We start from the raw sequence: 23,867 nt of genomic DNA, 5'->3' as shown, positions 1-23,867 counted from the left end.
TTGTGTTCCCTCTCTCGCTGGCTGTCTCTATCTCTGTCGAATAAATAAATAAAATCTTTAAAAAAAAATTATGTTATCTTGAAAACACTGAAGCTTGAACACACACTCATTTATTCAAAAACTACCAGGAGGTAGCGTGGAACCCCTGTCGGGAATGTAGATAAACACCCAAGCCACAGCACCTGAGTCCACACCTAGCAGAGCCATTCTTCGCTAGCTGTTTAACCACAGCCTCCACGTTTCCCAAATCACTGTCAACCCGTGGAATGCAATTTATTTGTTTCTCAATTACTTATGAGCTCAAATTATGAAGGAATGCACAGCAGATGCAAAGAAAGAGTTCTAGCTTTTTTGATGTGAAGAGGCACAGAGCAGTCATAACTATGAAAAGCCACGCATGTCTTCAGGTCACGTGCACTGTCCTTTCGATAGTGACAATAAGAGAAAATACAAAACCTACAGCAGCCAGTTACATTTATTGTCCAGTCTCTCTGCCGGGGGCCCTGCGCTAAGAGCTTGCCATTCAGCATCTAACTTGGGAAGTGGTAACCTTTTCTGCAAAGGGCCAGGGAGTGTATGTTTTAGGAGTGTATATTACAAGAGTAATCATTTAACGCTGCCACGATGGTGCAAAAGCAGCCATGGGTAACATAAATGCACTGGTATGGCTGTGTCCAACAACTTATTTGTCAAAACAAGCAGCCAGTTCTAAGTTGTGGACCCCTGATCTAACGGAATGCCCACAGCTCTAGGAAGTAAGGTAAGATGGCATTTGTTCATTGAACAAATACTAAAGAATGTCTCTGTGTCAGAGATTCTTCCAGGCCCTGAGGATACAGGAGTGATACAAAACACAAAAAACCATGCCCTGAGGAAGCTTATATTCTGGCAGTAGGAGGCATTCAGTAAATGAGAAAACCAAGAGGAAAGGCTAATGGGGAATGCCCAAACAGGCAGTATTCAATTCTGACCAGGGAAGTACACCTTGCTGATAAGATGACATCTGAGCAAAGATCTGCAACGGGTAAGGAAGAGAAACACATGGACATTTGGGGGTAAAGAAATAAGCCATATGGACATTTGGGAGAAATTTGTTCCGGGCAGAGGGATTGGACAGTGCAAACTCCTTATGGCTGAGCAAGTCTGGCATGGTCAGGAAACAGCGAGAAGGCCCTTGAGTCTACAGCGAAGGGGGAGAATTGCTGCAGGTGAGGTTAGAAAGCGGGTAGGGTAAAGGCTGGCAGGTAGGTGGGGCCTGAGGCCACTGTAATGAGTTCCACAACTGGGAAGCTATTTGAGGGTGCAGAGTCATATTTTTAAAGCATCACTCCAGCTGCTCTTCTGAAGAGACTCTGGCAGGGATTGGGGGGGGGTTAGGTCACAAGTGTGGAAAGGGGAAGACCATTTCTGAGAATAACTGCAATAATCTGTGTGAGGATAATGGGAGCACCAGCAATACCAGCACAGGCAGTGAGAAGAGGCCAATGACTCTGGATATATTTGAAGGTAGAGCCAATAAACTCTGGTTTTGGCCTAAATAACGGAAGGCTGACGTTATCATAAGATGATTTCATGATTCACAGCAAACATTTTCCTTCTTTCTGTTGCTTTGGTATATTTTCTTCCTGGTATTCCAATCAAAACACAAATTGTATTAAAAGCAAGAAACTTTAAAATATCAATCCTAGTTTTATTGGTTCTTCATGATGATTCTTCGTAGTAGACTGCAAGAATGCAGAGTTTTCATCTCCTAGCAAGAGATGTCTATTTCTCTATTTGCATCAGAGAGGCACGGAACTTGTTCTGGTCAATGGGACGTTAACAAACGTGAAGCAAGCACGAGTTTGAAAAACCTTATGCACCAGCTAAGCTTGGAACCCTATGGCCAACATCGAAAGGAGCTCAAGATAGCCTGCAAGCATGGAGTGCCCTGGTCAACAGCGTGCCAACCACAAGACACGTAAACGAGGCCATCTACCACCAGCCGATGTGAGAGGCATGTGCAAGCCTAAACCAGAACTGCCCAAGAAACCCAGAAAATTGTAAGCAAAATGACTGGTTGTTTTATTACGGCACTTAGCTTTGGGATGGTTTGTAATGCAATCCGTTATGCAGCACAAACTAACTGACACACTCTTGAACAACTACATTTTTTTCTAAAAGGACAGAAAGAGCAAAAGGGGAAAGAAGGAGGGACAGAGGAGCTTTCAAATGGGGTTTTTTGGTTTAAGGCTTTTTTTTTAAAAAGGGATTCTAATATCTTTCTTTGCTATTTTGATTACCCATAATATCACACTTTTTTCCTCCACACACCTGTGAAAAAAAGTTAAGTGGAGCAAAACTAGGAAACAGGATAAAAGTCAGATTGTTTCCTATTTGAATTTTCTACCAATTTGGAAAAAAATTAAGCTCAAGATTTACGTCAATTTATAACTCACAGGGGAAAAAAATGAGCAATTCATTGAAAAACAAAAAACAAAACCCCTTGTTGGCATCCTTGGGCACGGGCCCGTATTTGACTTGATGACCGTCTAGAAGCTGGAGCATTCTGTCAGACTCTGAACCATCTGGTCTGTGTCCGAGACCACCACAGCGCCTCGCACCACGTTCTTTCCCCTCCATGCCTGATGTCTGCCTTAGGTTCTGCAGAAGCAGTCAGGACACCCATACATTCCTCTCTGCATCCTCTTCTGTATGCCTGACCCTACATCAGCCCACATCCCCCACCATCGTGCACCATCAGTTATCTCCCTTTAGTCAGCCTGCAAACAGTAAATGCAGCCTGTAAAACCCTCCCCTGACCACACTACGCCCTGAGTTACAGTCCCCTGTCTTCACCATCACACTTTCTAAAAGGGTATTCTTGTGTGTAGCCTCCAGTCTCACCCCCACTCACTCCATCTCTGTCTGGCTTAGGATCCCCCCACTCACCTAGATTTTTCTTTCAGTGCTCAGTGACAAGCTCCTTGATGCACTACCACTTCCTAATCCAGCTGCCCCACAACTTTTGCATTCTTAAACGTTGCCGACATTTCATTCCTTGAAATTCGCTCTTTTCTGGCTTTCTGTGACAAACTGCTTTCCTGGCATCGAAGCCCCTTCCCAGCTCCACACACTACTCCTTTATCTTTCCAATAAAAGAAGCAGTTACCCCAAATCCTTAACTGTCACTCTCTCTATGAAGAACACATCCCTTGGCAACAGCATGATTGCACCTCTCTTCTCCCACGCTCCCATTCCTACATTTTTACTGCCCAGCCAGAACCCACATCTGGGTGTCCCACGGGCACCACCCCAAAGCTGCACTCATCCTCCTACCTCCCGAACCTGGCTCCCCTCCAGAGTTCCCACAACTGTTGTTGCAGTTTATGAACCAGACTCAACATTCTGAAAGCATATATGCGTCCCTATGCCCACGGCAGCATTACTTAAAGCTGAGATATGGAAGCAGCCCAAGTGTCCATCAACAGAAGAAGTGGTACATACGTACGAGGGTATATTACTCCATACCATAAAAAAGTACGAGATCTTGATATTTATAACAGCATGGAAGTACCTAGATGGTATTATGCTAAGCGAAATAAGTCAGAGAAAGACAAGTGCTGTATGATTTCACTCACATGTGTAATCTAAAAAAAACAAAACAAGTGAATAAGCAAGCAAACAAAAAGCAGAATCAAACCTATAAATACAGAGAACGAACTGATGGTTGTAAGAAGGAAGGGGGTAGAGGGATGGGTGAAATGGGTGACGGGGAGTGTAGTACAGGCTTCCAGTTATGGAGTGAACGGGTCACGGGGACGAAAGGCACAGCATATTGAATACAGTCAGTGCTACTGTAATAGTGCTGTACGGTGACAGATGGCAGCTACGCTTGTGATGAGCCAATCACTACGTTGTACATTGGAAACTAACGTGATACTGTGTGTCAACTCTACTCAAGTAAAAGAAAGATTTTTTTATAAATAAGACTGAGGTAGAAATAAGTGTGCTAACATGTAAGGATTTCCAAAATAGACTACATAAAACAAATAAGAAGGTGATGATGGCAGCTAATATTTACTGAGCACATATTATGTGCCATACTCTGTCCTGAAATCCCAGGATACATGTTAACCTGTTTGAGGCTGACAAGAGAAAGCTGAGTCAGAGAGAGGTGAAGTCACTTGACCAAGGAGCAACAGCTGGGAGAACAGCGCCAGGATCCAAACCCAGTCTAGCTCCCCAGGCTACAATATCCTGTTGCCTAAATACAGAACAGATTGTGCAGAGTGACATTATTGGCTTGATTTTTCAAGGAATATTTTACACAGGTATATAAGAGATAAAAATCACATCTCTTCAAGTTACACTGAGCCAGAGATCAAGACTCCCTCAGGTCTTTCCATTAAGAAACACAATATAAAGTACAAATGGGGCCCTAATTTGGTCGGTTCCTGAAATTGAGCCAACCACTGGCTTCTCTTTGCAATCATGATATAGATAAATTAATATGACCCTGACCAATCAACATTTTCCTGTGCTCATTCTTTTCTGGCAACTGGCAGATCTATCTCCACGTTTTGTCAAAATCAGGGGTACTTTTTTTTTTTTTTTAAGACAAAGAGAAACTGTGTGCACACCGGGGAGGGGGGCGGTGGAGAGCAGGAGCAGAGGGAGACTGAGAGAGAGAATCTTATGCAGGAGCCCAGCACAGAGCTCATGCGGGGCTCAATCTCACAATCCTGAGATCATGACCTGAGCTGAAATCAAGAGTCAGACGCTTAACCAACTGAGCCACCCAGCCATCCCAGGGGTACTCTCTAATATATCTGCTTCTTGCCTCTTCCTGAAATTTGGGGAAACACAGCAAGTCCACCTCCATACTGTTACAAGCTTGGGCTGCTGTGTGGGTCCCGCTACATGGCCCCACAGCAGTCTAGCTTTCCTGTCCCATGGCCTGCAGTGTTCCCAGCCTGTCTTCTCATCACTGCTTGCTGCCACAATAAGGACAGACACGGGCCACATGTGCCCACCTTCTGCAAAACCTGCTTCTGCCACGGCTTCCACAGCTACTCATTTCGCTTCTCCAGCACCACTTCTTTCTCTTACCTCTTCCCTTTTCTGTCTCCAGTCCCTGCTCAGTATTGGGGCAAAGGATCACACTTTTTATAAAGTAAGCCAAAAGAAAAGAAAGGCTTTACAAAAAAAGGTCCTGAAGTTCAACTCAGGTCACTCCCTTGCTTGTCCTCCCCCTGGGGCTCCCCATCTCACCTTAGTTAGAGGAAAATCCCAAATCCTCAATGAGACCTACAAGCCCCACCTGGTCCTACCCTTTCCTCCCCCACCCACAACTCCTCCAACTCTACTGACTTCCATTAGATTCTCAAGCCTATTTATGACTCAGAGCCTTTGCACTTACTGTTCCCTCTGTTTGGAACACTACTCCCATAAATAACCACCAAGCTATTCCCTGCTTAACCCGATCTTGACTCTAACCCCTCTTCAGAGAGGCCTTCCCTGACCCTGCTGCCTAGACCAGCGTACACACACCCCTATCAAGCTTCATTTTTCTATAATCATTACCTGAAATTATACATTTACTTGTTATTTATTGTCCATCTGCCCGAATGAATGAAAAGCTCATTAAACTGCAGATTTATTTGGCACACAGCAAACCCTCAGTATCTACCTGTGGGATGACTTTAAAAACAATGTATACTAACACAGACAGAATTCAAAGAGTGGCAAATCCATTTATTACAAGGAAAACCCTTACTCCCCTCAAATTAGATAAATCCTCAAATATAACTCCCACAGTCTTAAGTAGAACTTATAAAACGTCATGTAAAGTTTTCTCAATGCCCGAGGATTATCAACACAAAAGTCAATGCCCTTGTGATATATACATGGGCATGAGCAGAGATACGAGCAGTACTATTTTGTGTGGGAATGTATCAGAATGCCTTTCCAGAACTACTTTCTCAGGAATATATGAGCCAGAATGAGATTCCGTTTCTAGGAACGGGGCAAATGATATCCAGGCCGGCCAAGCAGAGTACCCCATCTCCCACGGGAATGGGCCCATGACCCAAGTAAAGCCAATCAGCATGGTCTCAGGACCTGGGGCCCTAGAGGAGCCACACTCTTCTCAAGGGTCACTAGCTTTCAGGGACCATCTCTCCTGCACCTGGAAGAGTCAGCCTGAGAACGAAGGAAAACCACAGAAAGGAAACAAATGGACATAGAGTATTTTTCACCAAGAGGGAGGTCAAAAAAGAGAGTGGAGGTGAGAATGGGTGAGTGTCCTGGACTCCACTTACATCCCTATCAACAGTCATATGTACTTAAAGCCAAATGTTCCCCTACAGTAGTTGTGTGTATCATTAAATCTCCCCCTTTTAAGTTAGTTTGAGTTTCTGCCACTTGCAACCAAGAGTCCTCACTCATATAAATATGCTCAACATATACAGCTGACCCTTGAACAATGCAAGGATTGGGGCTGTCTACTCCTTCCATGCAACTTTTGACTCCCCCAAAACTTAACTCATAACAGCCTACTGTTGACCAGAAGCCTCACCAATAACATATACAATTAACACATATTTTGTATGTATGTAATATGCACATGATATGCTGTATTCTTACAATAAAGTAAGCTAGAGAAAAGAAAAGGTTATTAAGAAAATCATAAGGAAGATAAAATACATTTACAGTCCTGTACTGTTATTATCAAAAAAAAAAAAAAATCCACATAGAAGTAGACCCATGCAGTTCAAACCCGTTGTTCAAGGGTCTATTGTACTATCACCCTGGTGGAGCAGAATGATTTTTAGGAGGAAAAAAAAAAAACCTCAGCTGGTTAAAAACACACAGAGCTGCTTGCCAGGGGCTGGAGGGAGGAGGGAATGAGCGACTGCTTAATGGGTACAAGGTTTTCTGTTGGAGTGATAAAACTGCTCTGGAACTAGACAGAGGTGGGGTGATTACACAGCACTGCAAATGTTCTAAATGCCACTGAATTGTTCACTTGAAAATAATTAATTTTATAGTATGTGAAATTTACCTCAATAAACAAAATTTTAAACGTGAAAACAATGCTGCAATGCATTTCTTAATCGCCTTTAAGTAAACCTATCATCATTTCCTACAAAAGGAAATTAGGTCAAATGATATGTACATTTTTTAAGACCATTGGCACATACCAACAAATTACTTTCCAGAGAGATCACACCAAATCAGAATCCTATCAAAGGTGTATTGGAAAGCAAATACGGATAACCGGGAGGAATCATTAAGGGAAGAAACATACACAACAGCAACTTTGCTAAAATCATCGGTAGATACTTTTTTATTTGTAAGTTTATATATCCTAGATAACTGAAGTGACATTTAAAACATTGGTTCTTGTCATTTCTTCATTTGTGACATATATATGTATACTTTAAACATCTGTTCTAATTTCTCCTATTAATATGTAGGAGCTCTCTATGTACTGAGGTTATAACTACATCCTCTCCTATAAATTTCAAATATTTTTCCAGTTCGTTATTTACTTACTTCGGTTAAAATGATGTGTCTGTTTGGGTACATATTGATTTAAGGAGCAGGAAGAGAGGAATGGAACCATTCTTTCCAAAACAAATAGCTGCAATCTGACACACAGACACACACACACACACACACACACACACACACACACACACACACACACACACGAGGTGATATTTTACTTCTACCCCGAAGTTCAGCACAAGTTCTACTACATCAGCCGAACTAACCCAAACACATCCTTATCTTATCAGATATGAAGTCCATGGAAAACAGAGGTCTACACTGTTTGTTCCAGAAGTATGACCAGACATAAATAAAACACGTTAATCCCTTTAAAAAGTTGTAACGAAGCAACATACGTCATCTGTTCCCCTCTCTTCCATGCTGTCTTAAAAATACTAACAAAGGTCTCATTGAAAGAATTTTTACTACTTATAACCAGTCCTTTTGGGGGGATAGTGACTCAGTTTCGGTTTCTGTATATTTAAATTTTTACAATAGTGTCTCTGCAATTTTGTTTCCATGAAAGAAGCCTCACCCAAGGCTATCCTTACCCACAGCCCTCTGGTCCGGCTGCCCCTCTCTCCAGACCTCTTTTCCCAACCTCTTCTCCCTTTTGTCCACACAAATAGTCCTTTCTTACAGCTGTTCCCCTCGGGATCAGAGGGTGGGTCTGATAATGAGTGCACATACACAAGGGAGAAGGTTAGGGGCTCCTTCAAGAGGCCTTAATTCCCGGTCTCAAATCACTACTTTAATGACGGGAACATCTGGCTTGTGAAAACAATCTTTGGTGCAGGAAAGCTTTTAGAAAATTTTCAAAACATCAGGTGGCTGCTACTCCCCCACAGACTTACATCCGTCTATTTGGAAATCACATTTTGGGTTTGTTTGCTTTTTTTTTTTTTTAAAGGTTTTATTTATTTATTCGACAGAGATAGAGACAGCCAGCGAGAGAGGGAACACAAGCAGGGGGAGTGGGAGAGGAAGAAGCAGGCTCATAGCAGAGGAGCCTGATGTGGGGCTCGATCCCATAACGCCAGGATCACGCCCCGAGCCGAAGGCAGACGCCTAACCGCTGTGCCACCCAGGCGCCCCTGGGTTTGTTTGCTTTTTTAATAGTTATTTATTCTAGACTTGGATTGCAAGTTCTGGCATCCCCAACACTGTGTATAGCCCCTGGCACATATTCTGTCTGGATAAAAAATAACTGCTAAATGAACAAGGGAACTCTGGATTCAGCTGCCTGGGTTCAAGTCCTGACTCTGTCACTTACCAGCTGCATAACATTGAACAAGATTCTTATCCTCTCTGTGTCTCATCTGTAAAATGAGGATAATAATATTACCGATCCCATTTGGGAGGATTACATGAGTTAATCCATGTAAAAGTATTTCTGGCAGTGTTTGGCACCTGGAGAGTGCTGATTAAATGCTAATTACTACGATTACAAATAAGGAAGTATGTTACCAAAAGGAATCAAGATGAACAAGAAGCTCTTCATGTTCTCAGTGTATTTATCAACTAGTAGGTGATATCCTGCAGACACAAAGCCAAAGGCCATCAATGCCAAATGCAAAGTTCCAAATGCTGTGGGAATTCTGAGGAAATATCATTTCAGGGCGGAGGGATAGATCGAGTTTATGTGGAAGATGGAGTGTGCTCGTGCTGTCTCCCGGAAGGGTTTTAGATGGTAGGATGGGCAACACCTTCTGGGAAAGGGACGGTGTGTCACTTTGGGCTCCCGGAGAAGTAGACACCAAGACAGGATTACACATGTAGGAGACTGACTGGGGGAACTGCCTGTGAAGGGAAAGGGGAGAGACCTGAGAAGGCAGGGAGAGGATTCAACCACAGTGCAGGTCTGACCCCCAGCGAAGGAGAGGGGGATGGAAGGAGGGTTGGGGAGGAAGAGTCTCAGACTCCAACTCAGTCCTGAGAAGGTCTTGACCACACCTATGTGGAGTCCTTAAGCCAAAGTCACCCTTCAGAGGCATGTGGCTCTTGCATGAGTGGACCACATTAGTACTCCTGCTTGCTCAGTAACTGCAAGTAACCCGAGAGAAGCCTAGCTTTGGCTAAACTTTGCTGGTGAATCCAGAGGGCAGCAGCCGGAGCTATTAGTCAGTCATGATCCCCACAGCAGAGACCTGAGTGGCACATTCTCACGGCTCCCACGCTTGGGCACAGGCAATGTCACTAGTACCTATGTGTCCTTCAAACCATGGTTGAAGTTCAGTGAATATGTGCCATCACTTAAAATCAAACACAAGACAACATCAAAGGGCTCCTTATCTTTTAAGCTAAACCGTGGTTGCAATAGCGAAATTACGTATTTACTGTTAAAAATTACAACTACTTTTAAAATATCTCTCAGATGTGGTTTCAGTTTCTAAAAAAATATAAAAGACATAAAAATGGTTATGAAAATCTCTTTTGTAAAAATCACAGTTAAAAACTTGAAATGGGCATTCAGAACTAAGTCAGAAACAAAGCCTAAGAATCTAAAAGGTAAGTCCTTTCTGAACTGGTAGCTTAAGGCAGCAGATTGATCCAATGAGAATATTAGAAAACATTTTGCAAAAGCACATCTTACGTGAGGTTAAACTGCATTCAAGGCAAAAATGAAGAAGATCAAAGTTACCCCTAACCACTAGAGCCCCACCCAGTAGGACAGACGGTCCCACAGTTGAGAGACACGAAAGAAAGAAGACCACTGAGAACACAGCACTTCCCTGGGCCCACCTGCTGCACTCTGGGACACATGGTCACTGTGCGGAAGGCCAGACAATATGTGCACTACCTGAACTGTCCTCATTTTATATATATACATTCCCCGGCTTCTGGCCCAGTACTGAATGCATAAGTTAAATGCATTTATGAGGGGATGCATGGCACAGGAGAGGGAACAAGACATCCTCAGTTCCTATCACCTCACCAGCAAGAAAACTGGCTCAGCAGTTGGTTGACTCTACCTCTTACCTTCTCAGAGAAAACACAAGCCATGGTGTGAGAACTCCCTCCACATCTAGGACCCCATTCTTAACTCCTCCAAGTGGCCTTAGCGGAAGCAGTGTCCCTCTTGTCAAGCCTGATCTCCCGTCCCACACTCTTGATCCCACTGAAGACCCCGCCTTTCTCCATTTGTATTCCCTTTCTCTGCACTGTTTCTTCAATTTTGCTCTTTTATTAGTTCCTTCTTCTACGTATATATACACTGAAATTTGCTCAGCTCTTAAAAAATATGAAAAGCATATCCACACGTATGCACCCACCCACCCATCCTTGATCTGGGATTTCCCCCCTCTCTTTCAGGCATATTAATCTGTATTCTTTCCATCCCATGACCCAGAAATAGGACTCAAGCTAACTAAAGCAAAAACAGGGTGTTACTGGCACCTGCGACCGAGACGCTCAGGGGTGGAGATGGCACAGACATGGGGAACCTCTCAGCTCACACAGGTCCAGTGCGCTCGTCTCACCCTCCATCTCTCTGCCCCACTTCCCTCTGATTATGAATTCAATTTGTGGTGGGTTCCCTCTACTCTGGGGAAAGATGAACGCTGGCAGCCCGTGCTACACCCTCAGGGTTTGCAATCCAAAAGGAAGGAAGCTCTCACTTTCCCGGGACCCATGTTTCAAAATCAGGGAGTCTGACACTTTCGGACCACTCACCAAGGGGACACGTCAGATTTGGCTCCTATTCTCTACCTACATCTTCCCGGTTCCCAACATCTACACACATCACAGGATAAAAGTCATTTTATACACGTAACTCCATGGTGGCCACACCATTACCTTCACACAAGTTCCTCTCTCTGCAGTCCCTTCATCCCCGACTTGTCCACTGGGAAAACCCCGTATTCGTCATTCCAAACCCACCTCGGACCTCATCTCCCTCAGGAAGAAGCACTGGCGGCTCTCCAAGAGGCCTCTCTGCTGTGCCTCTTCTTGCAACGCATGTGTGGCCACCTCTACGGTTTCACCCGCTCCACCGAGGCACTAACACCTTCATGGGAAATGTAGTTGCTTCTGTGTCTACCTCTCCTATTAAACCAGAGGTCCCGGGCTTCTGCCTTATTCATCTCTGAACACACAGCCCTCCTGAGCAAACAGACAGACAGACACAGACACACACACGCACTCACTCATACACTCTTGAAAAAAATGTCTGTGGAACTGAAACTTTTTTAAAATCCAAAGACAGCATAGCTGTCTACCACATCTATAGATTATTAATTTTACAGTACAATAACATATTCCTCCTTTAAAGCATAATTTAAAAACTTAAATTGAATCAATTTGCTATTTTGAGAGTCCGTTTTTTAAATAAACAATTCTCTACAGTTTTATCTATGGAAAGATCAGTACTCTAAACAGCCAGTAAAAGTATTTATGCCCAACTGCAAGTAAAGCACTTACAAGCAAAATAAAAATACAAATTACAAAAGTTTACATCAAAATATTCTGGGCCGATCAATTAGCTGTTTTCCCAGAATAAAAGGAGCAAGTCAACCATTTTCAGTTGTCCCAAACAAACCATCTGAGCTCGACTGGACTTTTATCCTAGGTTCACCCTTCTCTCTTCAGAACTCCAGACATCCCCGAGCCCTCGAGGCAGGGATTGGTGTATGTGTGATACACATATCTGTGTCCAAAGTCCATCTTACATCTTAGAAGCTACAGATATAAAACGTCAGTAATGGATGAAAAATTAGCAAAGGGAGCCTTATGGCAAAATGACTTTGCTTCAAACAAGGCTGAATGAGAGAGACAAAATAAGACTGGCTGAGGAGCCTGAAATGACACCTCAGGCTCTGCTCTGGTTGTACAAGGTCCTTTGGCACTAACGTCCATGCAAATATTTTACCACCTGCTAGGCCCGCCAAGGGTACAGAGAGGCCAATGAACAGCAAAACACAAAAGGAGTCTTTTTATCTTCTGCCATGCTGAAATCGAATATAGCCTCAAGTCTCCCTAGAAGAATCTAGTAAGACAGACCAGGAAGAGAGCAGCACAAGTCAAAGCAACATTTTTGGGAGACACGCAAAAACTCTAGGACTTTTGTTTACATATTAACATTCACTGAGGTGGGTAAATATATTTTCTGATATATAAATATACTTTTGAGTCAGATAACTAGCAGAGGCATAACATGCGCTTTATAATCAGGAATCCCAGCTCTGCCACTTCCCGACTGGGTGCTCACAGCCAAGTAGTTACGCTCGCTGGGCCTCAGTTTCTCATCTACAGGTTGAGGGTAGGAACACGACCTGCATCAGAGGTTGTGGGAAGATTTGATGGAACCATGATGACAATAAACAACCATACCACAGCTTTCTATCCTTTTATTAAGTTCCACACCCCATGTCCAACAACCTCCTAGACATGTCCACTTGGATCTTGCCCTTTTCTCAAACTCAACACCCCTAACACCAAATTCACCTTCCCCTATCATTAGCCAGGATCTCCTCCTAACTCCTCTGGCCCTCTCCCTGACACTCCCGTTCTCCAAAATGCCTACCGCCAATTATCAAATTACACGAATGTGTTTATTGCCACTCAGACTACAGTGGAAATGGTCGTCTCAATCCTTGCTGCTGGCAGGCTCACTGGGAGCAACACTTAGGAAAGAGCACAGTGAATCAAGTCAGAAACACGTTCAAACCCAGCAATTTGACTTCATTGGACTCTGTCCTAAGGAAATAACACAAAATATAGAAAAAGCTGCTTCCCAAGATGTTTTGAGTGGTATTATTCATATCAGAGAAAAAAGTACAAAAGAAAGAGAGAAAGGAAGGAAACAATTTAACAATCCAGGAAAGGGTAAGCTAACTTACGGTACACAATTTCGACAAATGTTTGTAGTTAATAAAAATGAGAGGGGAAAAAAATGAGAGGAACATGCTAATAATAAAATAAGTTTAAATGGCAACATTTAAAATTGTCATTGAACTTGTCCCTACCTAAAGCAGCAGATGCTTTAAAGGAAATATACCAAAATGTTCCATTTTACTCTGTCAATATAGAGAGAGTATTTGTGAGAAACTGTTCTCTCTTCTGTGTCTCCAAATATTTGGCCCAAGCCCGATGTCACTTGATTTGCCTGGACCATGGCCTCTTATCCCAGATCTCTTCTGCTTCAGACTGATCACTCCTCGCCTGGCTTCTACAAACCTCTTTCATCATTTCACTTAGGCAACCACTAGCTCCTGCTGCATTGGTCCTTTGAAATCGCACCACCCCCTCCATTCATGGAGCACCTTAGTTCAGACCTTCCTCATTTGTCTCTTCCCTTGCTGCCAGCAGTGTCACCTGTCCCGTCACCCCCCAATCCAATTTCCTGGCCTTGCTAACAGGCAGGCAGCTCTCAAATCTTATCATTTGACCTACTAAGAGTTCTTCAAGCGGGCCCTCTCACCTGCAAGGTAAGATACAAGCTTCCAACTCAGACAAACAAGACCTTTTCTGATCTGGCCCCCAAACTGCCTCAGCTTCTGCCCGTCCGGCCACCACTCCTCTCCCCCCACCAAGATCCCCCAGTCCAACTCATTCTCCTGCCCCTACCCCTGGCCTACATAGCACTCTAGTCACGCATCTGACACTGTGAACGCCCTCGGGGCAAGAATTCTCGCACTGCATCTCATGACCAACATCACCTTGTGACTCCCTCACTGGACTGGAGGAGGAGCAGCCTGGTGTTCCTCACCTTTCTACATCGTTGCCACGTGTATTTCCACTACCAGCTCCCATCTCCCCTTGCCTGAACTGTCTTCCTGCTGCCCCTCCCAAATTCTAACTTTGCTCTGTCCAGTGTGCAGCCACTAGCCACATATAGACACTGAGCTCTTAAAAAGTAGGTAGTTTGAAATGAGACGTGCTATAAGTGTACAAAACACACTGGATTTCAAAGACTTGGCATGAAAAACAGAACGTAAAATATATTAATATCCTGTATTGATTACCTGTTAATATGATACAGATTAGATCGGCAGGATTAAATAAAATGTATTATTAAAATTAATTTCACCTGTTTCTTTTTACTTTTTTACATGGGGCTACTAAAAAATTGTAAGTTACACATGTGGCTCAGTAGTCTAGCCATCCTTCAGGGACCAGCACGAGTAAAACTCCTTCAAGACGCCCTTCTGTTTGTGCCATTCTTAATGATCTTTTTTGACCCCTTGAAACCCTATAATGGAGTCCAACATATAAGCCACTATCTAATTACATACCATACTATATGCTTACTATTACATCAATTCTTCTTGCTACATCAATACCATTTCTATATGGGGATTTGTAGTGGGTACCCAACTTTTAATTAAGCATGTAATCTTTGCTGGAGCAAGATAGCAATGCACAGAATTTTTTTTGGTTTCTGGTTTGTTTTATTTACTCATTTATTCTTCCATTGATGATTTCAACTATGCAGGGAGAAATGGAAGTCAGGGGACCTAATAGCTCTTTGTTCTACCTGTAATTAACACAATACATATAGGCCATTTAGTCCGTAGCTTGGCCCCATGTAAGGTCTGTCTGTGCCTCAGTCTCCCTCCTTGTCAAATAAAGTTAATAATTTCAGGCCAATCTACAATATGTAGCCAGATTAAAGTAGCTAAGCAAGTTCTAACTGGAGCCATTACCATGAATGTGTATCTCTCAGCCGATTGTCTTAAACACAGACTAATTTCTATAAAGAGAGAACAAATTCATAGCAATTATCAAAATATAAAGGGTGGTGTGGGAAAGTACCTATCAAAATTTGTCCTATCCTATTAATGATGGGATGCAAGCAATGGCAGAGGAAACTTTACATGCCTGCTGAAAGCTGAAGTAGTTTATACATTATACTTGGAATAACCTTTACAAGGTAGACATTACCATACCCATTTGACAGTGTAAAGAAACCGAGGTTCAAAGACAGGCTAAGTAACCAGCCAAAGTGATGCAGCCACAGGCTGCAAATCCAGATCAATGGTATCATCTTTGTATGTAAAAAAGAACATCTTTATTATCGCTTGAAGACGAAACAGGTGAAAAGCAAGAGTATTACATAAATATGCAAATAAAAATACAACAATAATGTCCATTCATTTCCTTCAAATAGTTTTCTTGATCTTGGCTAATTCCTGTCTTTCAGATCAGGAGGCCATTTTTTCTACATAGACTTTTAAGTAGCAAATAAATAGTGTATATTACGTGTCAGGAACTAGGACCTTAATGAACTGTTTAAAGTCTTTACACCACAGTTGTTAGCGTTAGTTTACGTTAGACATGACTAGAATTCTTCAGACACATTGACAAAAACGTAGTCCCTACGGATAAAGATTGCAAAAATAAAGTACACTGGGTCATTCCACAAACAAATGCATCCACAAAAAACAACCTAATATCAAAGAACCTCTCTATGGTACAAAACTGAAGTCATAATGAGCTCAATGAAATGAAAAAAGAAAGTTCCTCAAAATAAGATACTGCACCTTAAAGTGAAACCACAATTACAGAGCCTTGAAAACGAACTACTTTCGCAGAATGGTAACAATGTACTGTGCATCTCTAAGAAGCCAAACTGATCTAGGTTTAATTGATTCTGCCTTTACAAAATGGAGCGAACTTAATCCTGCAGACCGAGACAAAAGTTTGAATTCTCTAGCACAGAAAAAGTCCCAGAGCATCAAATGCTTTAAAATACTGTTCAACTTTCCTCTATCAAAAATGTCCCTGCAATAGGTGTTAATCAGTCACTACTAAGAACTCTGCACAACGCAACCTGTGTGTGCATGAGATTTTACTACAGGGAGGAGACGCTGCAGTTTACCAAGGACACCACACTTCACTTTCAAAAGTCTTGAAAACTAAAACTAATCCCTCTTAACAGTAAGTAATTAATTTACATTTCATTCCAAACTGAACAAGATAGTGTAAATCTCAAGGAATCCGAGACTGTGAATAACTTGGCAAAACCGTGTGTGTGTGTGTGTGTGTGTGTGTGTGTGTGTGTTTCCTCAGAGGTACTTCGCAGGGTACAAATAGAAATAATTGGCAACTTTCAATCTCATGAGCAAGATCTTTATTTAAAATTCTCACATATAAAATGAATTCTTTTATGTCATATTTCTTCAAGTGACAGACACATTAAGACTACGTGTCCTAAATCAGATGCTTTTTCCTCATTTTAAGAATAAAAAAGACATCTAGAAGAAACAAGGTGTCCTTCTCTCAGCCCCTCAAAACACTACAGACAGCAGAGGTGTTTGGTCCTTCACAAAAGTTAAGACTAAGTAGGGAAGAAAATAGAAAACAAAACACAGCTCAGCAAGGCAGCTAGAGATCACATGCAGCAGGTGACAGGAAGCCTCGTGGACACTTCACAGCCACAAGGATGAGCTTCATCTCAGGTCAACAGCGGTCCCCCCTGGGCTCCACAGAACCTCCACCCCGCAGTCCATAAAAACGAAAGAAGGCAAATAACTATCACTGCCATCCTGGCAATAAAGCAGCAGCCGCCTCCTTGAACCCAGGAAAGCCACCCCTTCCTCCGACAGGAGGAGCCCACGTCACACCAAGGACACGAAGAAACCCAAGCAGCCAGACCCAAAATAAAAATAAAAATAAAAAGAGGAGCATAGGAAGAGAGATGACAGCTGAATTAAATTTATCCTGGGAGCGCTCCGAGGCTCAGTGTATTTGAAAACTCCGACTCAAAAGTAAAAATAAAATTTAAGGACAGGGGGCCCACAAAAGAGATGACAGTTCAATTAAGTCTGTTGTGGGAACACTTGGAGACTCAGTCACTTAGGGCGTCAGAGTCAAAAATTAAAGTTAAAAAACGAGAGGGGAGGTGACAGTTCAGTGTGTGTGTGTGCGTGTGTGGCCCAGGAGCACCTGGAGTGCAGGATTTGGTGGGGAGAGGAGAGAGTCAAGGCTCGGCCGGCCTCGAGGTGACCCGGCGTGAATCCGGGGTAAGTTTACACTCTGGGCGACAGGGCAGAGCCCCAGGGCCAGAGTGCCCGCTGTCGGGGAACAATGCTGGGCCGGGAAAGTAGGGTCTCACGCCACCCCCACCGCACCCCACCCCCATACCGTCCGCATCCCAGGCCCGACCCTCGTCTGCCCACGTCCGGGCAGGTGCCCCCGAGCCGGACGCCCCAGAGCGCTCCTCACCCAGCGGCGCCCGCAGGTGCTTCAAGCGCGTCAGCACGTCCTTCTTGGGGTCCAGCACCTTCTGGGGGGACTTCTTCACATCTCCGTGGCTCCTTCAAGAGAACATCCCGCTGCGGGGAACCCGGGACCCGCCGGCGGGGCAGGAGGCGCCTGCCCTGTGCTAATCACTACATACTGTCTGGGTTGGTGCGTGTGGCGCGCGGGCCACTCGCCGCCCCCCGCCGGGCTGCCACCGCTGCCTCCGCCGCCGCTTCAACTATGGCTCCAGGAAGGAGGGGCGGGCCGGGTACGGCGAAGGGCGGGGCAGGAAGGCGGTGTGGGCGCGGAAACTACGGCCCCGCCCCGCGGGGGGGGGGCCGGTCGGCCCTAAGAGCGCGGCGCACGCGCACGCGATTTGGATCCGCCTCGCGAGGGCGCTCCTGGAGCGCAGAGTCGGCACCGCGAATCACAAAGGAGCTTGGAGCATGAACACGCTGTACTACAAGTCCCAGGATGCATAGCGACAGAGCCCTCCAATCAGGGTGGTGTGTCTTAGGCACGATGGAAGTAAATGGGCTGGGTCTGAGCACGTCATTCCTCCTCAACTTGCTGTGTGCCGCACGGCCTTTAGGGAAATGTAGTTCTCCAGGGAGCGAGGCGCGGTGACTTACCTTTCCGGTGTCCCCCAAAGGCTGGATGGCCTCTGACCACTCCCCTCACCCCGCACCCCCACCCCCATCCCCACCCCCGGAGAGGCCCAGTGCTCCCAAAGCTTCACCCCTTGGTCCATTCTACCAACCGAGGTTCCTCTAGTATCACTTGAACAAGAACATCTCAGTAAGAAAATTTCAAGGCTTTTAAAATGAAAACTATTTTGTCTTTTGACTTCTAGATTCACACCAAGGAGGGAAGTCCCTTTGACCACACTAAAACCAGAGGTCCAATTTCACCCTAAAATAAATGGGTTTGGCGTCAGGAAGGACATCCCTAGACGCTGGGTGAGGAGTCCAGCCAGTCCCCTTGGTTTGTGGGGTCCAGCTTCACTTGGGGTATTCGAGTCCCTTGCTCAGAGGGCTCTTTAGGATCTTGTGTCTTGCTTTGCAGGAAGTGCATGTTCTCTGTGTTGTGCAAGGCTGCATAGCAATCCAGTAGCAGAACCAGAACCTGAGGGACCTGACTCTCAGACTGCTATGTTTTGTAAGGCTACGAGCCTGTAACCTGGAGCAAAGCTTTGAGATGGAAAATGGCCTGGAGATTCCTTACAAGAGATCTGTAGGATTATTTACTGGCATCTGGATCCTTTGATGCTCCAAATTTTGACAGCATTGGAGCGAGTACTTAAGCTGGCTGTTTAAAATCATATGCTTTCCATCCAATTGGGACAACACAACTTTTTCTCATTCAGGGGAATCTGTAAATTGGGGGAAAAGCCAGAGATTTACATAGCTTTTTATTCTCATAACTAGCATAATATATGGCCTCTAGAAGCACTCACTTAAAGTTTGTTAAATAAAATGGAATGAAAGCTAAAATAGTCCTGTTTATCTCATCCAGGCAAGCAAAAACATATCTTCTAGTTGTTAGAGCCTCTCTATTTTTAGAGTTGTCAAATAGCATTGATAGAACCAGGATGTATTCATACAAAGGAATATTATTCAGCTCTAAAAAGGAATGGACTACTAATAAACCCAATAACATGGATGAATCTCGGATCTAGATATGGAAGCCCCACACTCAAGATGATGCCAGCCTGGGTCCCCAGATGACATCTCAAAAAGGGCCACAAACCCTCCAAAATTGTTGCAAGAGAGAACTAGCCTTTTCTTTTAAGGCATTTTGAGTGCCTTTGTCACAGTACTTAGCCTGTACCTGGTTGCACATAGTACGTCAGAGTATTCGCTGCCCCATCCCCTTAGAAGATATCTTTGATTGAAAAAAGTAGGATGCACTTGCCTTAGGGAATTCAAATTGTCTATCATACAGCAACCTGCCACTGGCATCGAACATTTATTGAGGACCTGCTATGTGCAAGGCATGAATCTAAAACTTGGAGATAAAAAGATGTATAAGATGCAGTCTCCTGTCCTCCAAGGCTTTCAATCTAGTTGAGGGGCAGAACAACTAAATAAATGAAGAGATAAAGGACAACATACAGTAAATATGTGACACTGTCAAAACTTGGTAGTATTAGAAACAGGTATCCGTGCATTAAATTAATCTCATCCATTACACCTAGCTTTTACTTACAGATGAAAATGTAGAACTCCGGGGTGCCTGGGTGGCTCAGTCAGTTAAGTGTCTGACTTTGGTTCAGGTCATGGTCCTGGGGTCCTTGCTTAGCAGAGAGCCTGCTTCTCCCTCTGCCTCTGCCTTCCCCCCACTTGTGCTCTCTCTCTCTGTGTCTGTGTGCGTATCTCTCTCTTCAGTTTGGAAGGATTTGGGGTTTTTTCAGATTGACTAAAATATCTTGTGCCTGCACATTAATCCCAGTTGTGATAAATATTCTATAAATTCTAGTATATGGAAAAATTCAACGTCCAGCTGCAGATTCTCCTATTAGATGAGCTCACGGTGCCTGTGCTCAGGAGTCAGATCTCTTCGCGCGTCAGACATACTGCGCATCTTCATTTGAATGCTATTGCCCCCGAGAGCCAGCCCCTGGGCACCCCAGGGACACAGACTATTTTTATTGATCATTCGACTTTTGCATTCTTAGTTTCTTTAAAAAAACAAAAAGCTACGACCTAATAAATGCAATTTTTCTCTAATATCGGCTTTTACCCTGAAATGCTGAATTTATTCGATGTGTATGTCGTGCCCCTGAGAACCTGCACCTATCTAAAATCCCTAAGGAAGAAGGGACGCCCCTCTGTGAGAATGAAATGCCAAACTCAACACTTAGGAAACAAGAAACCCAACGTCCTCGTTTTCCAGAGGATGTATTACTGTAGACACTGGAAATAGATTTTCTTCTCCTCCAAAAACATTTCCTAATAGTTTCTTTTCTTTCCAAATATCTGTCAAAGGAAGAGATCTAATACTTACCTTTGAACTTGACTATAAATCATTTTATATGAGAATTTCACTTCAGGACAGACTTGAAAAAGTTTTTGAAAATGTACTAGCCATGTTGATATGTCTGATGGATGCACGATAACAAAGCAATGCCTTAAGGGAAAAGAACCTAATCGTTTCTCTAAATTTAGTCGAGCAGATGTATTCACAGCTGTGCATTTCAACCACAATGTCATTTGCTTTGGATATATTTTCATGTTTTTAATCGTCAGAATAGTATTAATATTTCCATGGTGAATCGTGGAAACACGTCAACATTAGAAAAATATAAGCCCATAAGTAAGTATCAGAAGAACTTTTATAAATTAAAAAAAAACCCATATCTTTGAATGATAATGTTGGAAAAATCAGGAATCATGGAAACTATGTAAACAGTAAATACAACTTGAATAGACGGATGATGTACAAAGGCTAGAGAGAGATGAAGTTTCATAGGTGAGAAACCTGTGAAAATGTGCTCATTACCTCACCTCTTCCCCCAATACACAAAAGGCCACCATTAGGTTTAATATTAGATGAGATTTACTCCCTAACTTAGAACCAGGTGCTAGATTTTCTAAAAATGAATGTAGATTATAGAATGTCAACAAAAACTATTCATTCAAAATGGAGAAACCCATCACACAGTTTTACTTATACATTCCTATAATTTTCAGAAAAATGAATCTCAAAATAATTCTTAGAGAACAATAATGCCTATTAACCACAAAACAAGAATACAATTTTTTTTTTTTGCTAATCTACATGTAAACATATGTCCTAAATGGAGAAAGCTTTTTTTTTTTTTTTTAAAGATTTTATTTATTTATGTGACAGAGAGACAGCCAGCGAGAGAGGGAACACAGCCGGGGGAGTGGGAGAGGAAGAACACAGCCGGGGGAGTGGGAGAGGAAGAAGCAGGCTCATAGCGGAGGAGCCCGATGTGGGACTCGATCCCGGTACGCCGGGATCACGCCCTGAGCCGAAGGCAGACGCTTTAACGACTGCGCTACCCAGGCGCCCCTAAATGGAGAAAGCTTTTACCTGATGTCTCAGACAGCATTTTCAGTTTTAAGCAACAAAAATTGACTGGCTATTTAGGTAAAGATGATTCATCCAAAGAATACCAGGCTCCCAAAATCAATGGGAGATTGGAGATCCAGGCTTGGAAAATAACTAGAAAATTAGATACCAAGGCAGCTCTGGGAGGCCTGGACAAGTCGTAGAGCAGAGCACATGGGTCAGCATACCAAGGCTTCCGTGACAAGGAAAGACCTCCCACCGTCCTGCTCATCTTCAAACTCAAAGTCTCAAGAACGTCCGGTTGGCTAAGCCTTAGCTGGGTGCCTAGCGCATGTGTCCACCCACCTGGCTGCCCTGGGTCAGAAAATCTGAGGTGCTATCTCTCTAGCTAATTCGCTTGTATACCAAGACTATAAAGATAGGACATACCCCCAAAGCACAATGGAGCGTATTATTGGAGGAAGGGATTTTGGATGCTGAGCAGCTAAAATAACAACAACAGTAAAGAGTGAACCATAACAAAAACAAGAACAAAGTGAATCATAAGCGATGATTTGTTTGACATAAATTAACATATGCCCTGGAATATGAAAATGATTTATAATTAAGATCTGTACTTTAGTACAAGATGGAAGACACAGTTTACTGCTGTCAGTAAATCTTTAAGGAAGACTTACATTTGATAGTTTTTTCCCCAAATTTTAACTGGGGAACCACTGATGTCACTTAAGATATAGGATATGTGTGAATTATGCAATTACTAAAATCATCATAGTGACTAATTGCAAAGAATTGAATCATGTTGTTTCTGTGTAGCCAAAACATTTGAAGAATTCAAATGCCACAGGGAACATTACTAAGTACCTCCTTTTATATTATCCTTTTTACTATGTTTTTATTATCCTTCTTTTCTCTGAATTGAAGAACCCCTCCATGAGCCACACTTTTATCATGTTTTAAAGTCCTTTTTGGTAATCTTTTTGATCCAATCAATAGACTTAACTGAGTCCCTACTCTGTGCTAGTTTATACACAGCAATGAAGTTACAAATAGAATGAGGATACAGTCTCAATCCCCAGAGTAGTCATAGTCTAGCTGAGAAGCCAGATGTAGCCCTGACCTCAGAGAGCTCACAGTCTAATGTGGGAGACGGACACCTAACTAGATAATAATAAGTAATAAGAGCAATGCATGCAGGACATTTTGGGAGATACCAGGAGGACTGGGCACTAGAGATGAGGGGAGTATCAGAGAAGGCTTCCTGGAGGAGGTGACACCTGAACTGGAGAAAGGAGATGAGCACACCACAGGCGGGGCAAGGGGGAAAATGCAATGGGCTGTGTGAAGATCACCAGAAGCATTCTGGTGTGGTTTTGTGTGGTTGCCACCCAAGTTTGTGCTTGTGGTTGTACTCGGCATAATGTAGGGGTTGCAATAATGGGTGTATGTTCCTGTAGCCTTATAAAAACAGAGGGCCAAATGAGAGTAAAAGGTGATGATGCCAAAGCTGGAAGAGACAAGTGAATTTCTTTTGACTCTGTAGAAGCAGGATGGGAAGACAGCAAAAGCAAAGGCTCTGAATCTCAGTCCTTCCCCCTTACTAGCTGTGTAATCTGAAATGGGTTGACTCAGTTCTCCAAGCCTCAGTTTTCTTCATCTATAAAATGGAGAAAAACTCACGTTGGGCTACTTATTCTAAGGAGTAAATGAGTATAAAAAGAATTGAACACAATGCTTGGTACAAAAATGTTGTTCAATGATGACTATTATTTTTTTCTTTTCTCCTCTACTCCGAGAAAATACAAACAAGGCAATTCTGCTTGCTAAGATTGTGCACACTTGATTTCTAAATGTGTTGAATAGGAGAGGTTTACTCAGCTGTGGTTTCTCGTGGTTTTACATAATCGAATCTGAACACCATCAAAACAGGTCGAAGTAATATCCCAGAACCCTTTATTTCACACATTTGTTACAAGTACTCCTCGGGAAGGAGGGGCATATTCACTGATGCCGCCATCATACCAGGTGAAATATTGCTCTTTTCCCGGTGGTCAATGATACCGGATTAGGAATGCGGGCTAAGGGAAAGGACATAATGTGTGACTCAGCAG

At 43.4% G+C, this 23,867-nt stretch overlaps 2 protein-coding genes across 37 annotated transcripts in view; one reads left to right on the top strand and one right to left on the bottom strand.

Annotated features, from left to right (window-relative positions):
* Positions 1-23,867, top strand: part of LOC148108139 (uncharacterized) — a 485,477-nt gene that overhangs the window by 209,229 nt on the left and 252,381 nt on the right. The gene's annotated exons all lie outside the window — the stretch shown is intronic.
* LOC123803623 (ral-GDS-related protein-like) overlaps positions 1-23,867 on the bottom strand; it is a 124,342-nt gene that overhangs the window by 59,996 nt on the left and 40,479 nt on the right. For 3 of the 24 annotated variants that reach the window (XR_015721113.1, XR_015721107.1, XR_015721104.1), the window contains exon 1: positions 17,701-18,052. The exons of 11 other annotated variants lie outside the window; for them this stretch is intronic. The gene's annotated coding sequence lies outside the window, so the exon portion shown is untranslated. Of the gene's footprint in view, positions 1-12,723; positions 12,807-17,619; positions 18,383-23,867 lie in introns of those variants that run through there. 10 more of the 24 variants (XR_015721122.1, XR_015721116.1, XR_015721110.1 and 7 more) reach the window with 10 other exon arrangements.

Source organism: Ursus americanus, chromosome 22 (assembly GCF_024610735.1).
Source record: "Ursus americanus isolate L20-20 chromosome 22, mUrsAme1.1.p, whole genome shotgun sequence".
NCBI lineage: Eukaryota > Metazoa > Chordata > Mammalia > Carnivora > Ursidae > Ursus > Ursus americanus.
Note: the sequence above shows the minus strand (reverse complement) of the source record. Positions and strands in the feature narration are given on the sequence as shown.